Source organism: Macaca fascicularis, chromosome 7, assembly GCF_037993035.2.
Source record: "Macaca fascicularis isolate 582-1 chromosome 7, T2T-MFA8v1.1".
Lineage (NCBI taxonomy): Eukaryota > Metazoa > Chordata > Mammalia > Primates > Cercopithecidae > Macaca > Macaca fascicularis.
The window spans coordinates 128,237,617-128,241,608 of record NC_088381.1 but is presented as its reverse complement, the minus strand read 5'-3'; the positions used below and the strand labels follow the sequence as shown (position 1 = coordinate 128,241,608).

Below are 3,992 nucleotides of genomic sequence, written 5' to 3'. Positions count from 1 at the left end.
GCACAATCTCAGCTCACTGCAACCTCCGCCTCCCAGGTTTAAGTGATTCTCCTGCCTCAGCCTCCTGAGTAGGTGGGATTACAGGCATGTGCCACCACACTGGGCTACTTTTGTATTTTTAGTGGAGATGGAGTTTCACCAGTTTGGTCAGGCTGGTCTCAAACTCCTGACCTCAGGTGGTCCACCCACCTCGGCCTCTCAAAGCACTGGGATTACAGGCGTGAGCTGCTGTGCCCAGACCCATGATTCTTTCTTAAGTATGATTACCAGAATAGTTACTGCCTTGCAGTAAGCTTTCAGTAAATATTTGTTACCTGACTTTTGACTGTTGACAAAAATAAGTACCCCCTCCAGACAAAATAAACAAATAAATAATTGTCTATTAGCATTACATGATACTTATATTTTGCTCATTTGGTATTGACATGAGAAAGTGTTTTAACACATTTTATCATGTCAACAAAAAATTTATTGAGACCTCTTTTGTGCCTGAAGTCTCAATAAATTTTGAGTTGTACTAGGCATGGGATATGATAGATAAGACAACAGAGAATGCCCATGCCTTAGGGAGCTTATATTCAGTGGGTAAGAGAAAGTCAGCCAAAAATATGTGTCAGAAATAAGTGGTATGAAGAAAATTAACTGGAAATGGAGGGTGAGAAGCTGGAGCATGACAGAAGTACTATATTAAATAAAGTGGTTAAGGAAGGCCTTTCTCTGAGGAGATGGCAGTTTGATAATAACCAAAATAAGGTGAGGGACCCACCAATATGAAAGGAAAAAGTGGGAAGATGCTTGTAATGTAAAGGGTGATATGAAAGGAGACTATTTTAGGTAGAAGACAAAGGTCTGGAGTCAGAAAGAAGTTAGGGGTGTTTGAGGACTCAGTGAGGAAGGAGAGGTAGATGTTGAAATCAGAAAGTTAGCAAGGACCATATTATGTAGACCCTCACAGGCCATGCATAGTAAGGAGTGCAGATTTTATTGAGAGTGTAACAACCTGTCATTAGAGTTTTGAATTCAGGGGTTGGAATGAAGATATAACCTGATTTGTTTTGAAAATGTTAGTCTGCCTACTGTAAGGTAAAATGACTATAAAGATTCAATAGTGGGGTCTGGCACGATGGCTAATGCCTGAAATCCCAGTACTTTAGGATGCTGAGGCAGGCAGATCACTTGAGGTCAGGAGTTCAAGACCAGCCTGGCCAATGCAGTGAAACCCCGTCTCTACCAAAAATACAGAAATTAGCTGGGCGTGGTGGTGCACACCTGTAGTCCCAGCTACTCAGGGGGCTGAGGCAGGAGAATCGCTCTTGAACTTGGGAGGTGGAGGTTGCAGTGAGCCGAGATCCCACCACTGCACTCCAGCCTGGGCAACAGAGCGAGACTCCATCTCAACAAAAATAAGTAAAATAAAATAAAATAAAATAAAAAGGATTCAATAGTGGAACCGCAGTTTTGATGACTACCAAAGACCATTACATAATTTTCAAGTGTCACATTGAAACTGGATATGAGAATTTTGGAATTTAGAAGGCATCTTATAGCTCCTTTGAGGGACACCTAAAGAAAGCTTTAGGCTTCCAAATTATGAAAGACTGACTTGGTGGAATATTTGAAGGTTAAAATTTGTTTCTTATTAACTCATGTAGTTCACTCAGGACTAAAAATTATTTACGCCAACTGTATGCGAAGGCGGCCATATGCTAAGCATTGAACCCTTTGTGTTCTAAGAAGGTATCTTAGAATTTGCATATACAGTAAAGGACATCAGTCAGCGATTGTTCCCATGGTATTCATTTTTAAAAAGAATGTGTTGTGTTTATTTGTTGACTAGCAATGATGCCTCTTATTTCCAGTACTTATTTGAAACTGTTTTATTCTGCAGTCTAATTAAGATCATGCTTAAACTAAGTTGAACAGGTTTTTGTTTCTGTATGCTCTATCATTGTTGCCAAAATGTGTTCTTCATGACATTATTGCTAATAGATGCTCTATGAAAATAAAAACTGCTTCTGTAATTAAATAACCTTTAGGAATACATGTCTTCTCTCAACAAATTAAGAATGCATATTAGAAAATACAAAGTTCTAAGATGTTCCACAGTTAGGAAATTTAGTTTTTATATGTGCTGAATCTTCCATTTACCAATCTAGACTACATAATTTTCACTTACATTAACATCTCAAAGAATTAGTGCTCTACAAAACAGCTTTCAAAAATGTTATTCTAGGTTGTTCAGTTAGTCATGTTGTTTCCAGACGCTTTCCCTCGTTCCATTCCTTGTGTCCTGAAGTATTGTTTTAAAACCCACAAGGGGCTCTTCTGGCAACATGGCGGGCGGAGAAGCTGGAGTGACTCTGGGGCAGCCGCATCTTTCGCGTCAGGATCTCACCACGTTGGATGTTACCAAGTTGATGCCACTTTCACACGAAATTATCAGCAGACAAGCCACAATTAATATAGGTACAATTGGTCATGTAGCTCATGGGAAATCCACAGTCATCAAAGCTATTTCTGGAGTTCACACCATCAGGTTCAAAAATGAACTAGAAAGAAATATTACAATCAAGCTTGGATATGCTAATGCTAAGATTTATAAACTTGATGACCCAAGTTGCCCTCGGCCAGAATGTTGTAGATCTTGTGGGAGCAGTACACCTGATGAGTTTCCTGCAGACATTGCAGGGACAAAAGGGAACTTCAAATTAGACATGTTTCCTTTGTTAAGCCTGGCCACGATATTTTGATGGCTACTATGCTGAATGGTGCAGCAGTGATGGATGCAGCTCTTCTGTTGATAGCTGGTAATGAATCTTGTCCTCAGCCTCAGACGTCTGAACACCTGGCTGCTATAGAGATCATGAAACTGAAGCATATTTTGATTCTACAAAATAAAATTGATTTGGTAAAAGAAAGTCAGGCTAAAGAACAATACGAGCAGATCGTTGCATTTGTCCAAGCTACAGTACCAGAGGGTGCTCCCATTATTCCAATTTCGGCTCAGTTGAAATACAACATTGAAGTTGTTTGTGAGTACATAGTAAAGAAAATTCCAGTACCCCCAAGAGAGTTTACTTCAGAGCCCCGGCTTATTGTTATTAGATCTTTTGATGTCAACAAACCTGGCTGTGAAGTTGATGACCTTAAGGGAGGTGTAGCTGGTGGTAGTATCCTAAAAGGAGTATTAAAGGTGGGCCAGGAGATAGAAGTAAGACCTGGTATTGTTTCCAAAGATAGTGAAGGAAAACTCATGTGTAAACCAATCTTTTCCAAAATTGTATCACTTTTTGCAGAGCATAATGATCTGCAATATGCTGCTCCAGGCGGTTTTATTGGAGTTGGAACAAAAATTGACCCCACTTTGTGCCAGGCTGACAGAATGGTGGGGCAAGTACTTGGTGCAGTCGGAGCTTTACCTGAGATATTCACAGAATTGGAAATTTCCTATTTCCTGCTTCGACGGCTTCTAGGTGTACACACTGGAGGAGACAAGAAAGCAGCAAAGGTTCAAAAGCTGTCTAAGAATGAAGTGCTCATGGTGAACATAGTATCCCTGTCAACAGGAGGGAGAGTTAGTGCTGTCAAGGCCGATTTGGGTAAAATTGTTTTGACCAATCCAGTGTGCACAGAGGTAGGAGAAAAAATTGCCCTTAGCCAAAGAGTTGAAAAACACTGGCGTTTAATTGGTTGGGGTCAGATAAGAAGAGGAGTGACAATCAAGCCAACAGTAGATGATGACTGAAGAATACCGGTTAAATAACACATTTGGATGGAGTTGGAAGTTGGAATTCCTCTTAACAACCAAGAGGTTTATTTTCAAAGCAATATTGGGGAATTGATTTCACAGTTCATTACCTTAGTAGGTAACTGTAAGGTTATTCTCTTTTTTTTTGGTTATGAAAACTTAGGGACTACAATTAATATAAAAATTGGCATAATGTTGGATTGAATCTACATTTTGACAGAAGTGAAGCATTCCCACATAATGT

General features: G+C 39.8%; 1 pseudogene; it reads left to right on the top strand.

Annotated features, from left to right (window-relative positions):
• The first annotated feature begins 2,319 nt into the window (after positions 1-2,319).
• Positions 2,320-3,760, top strand: LOC102124891 (eukaryotic translation initiation factor 2 subunit 3 pseudogene; annotated as a pseudogene).
• Positions 3,761-3,992: the final 232 nt, after the last annotated feature.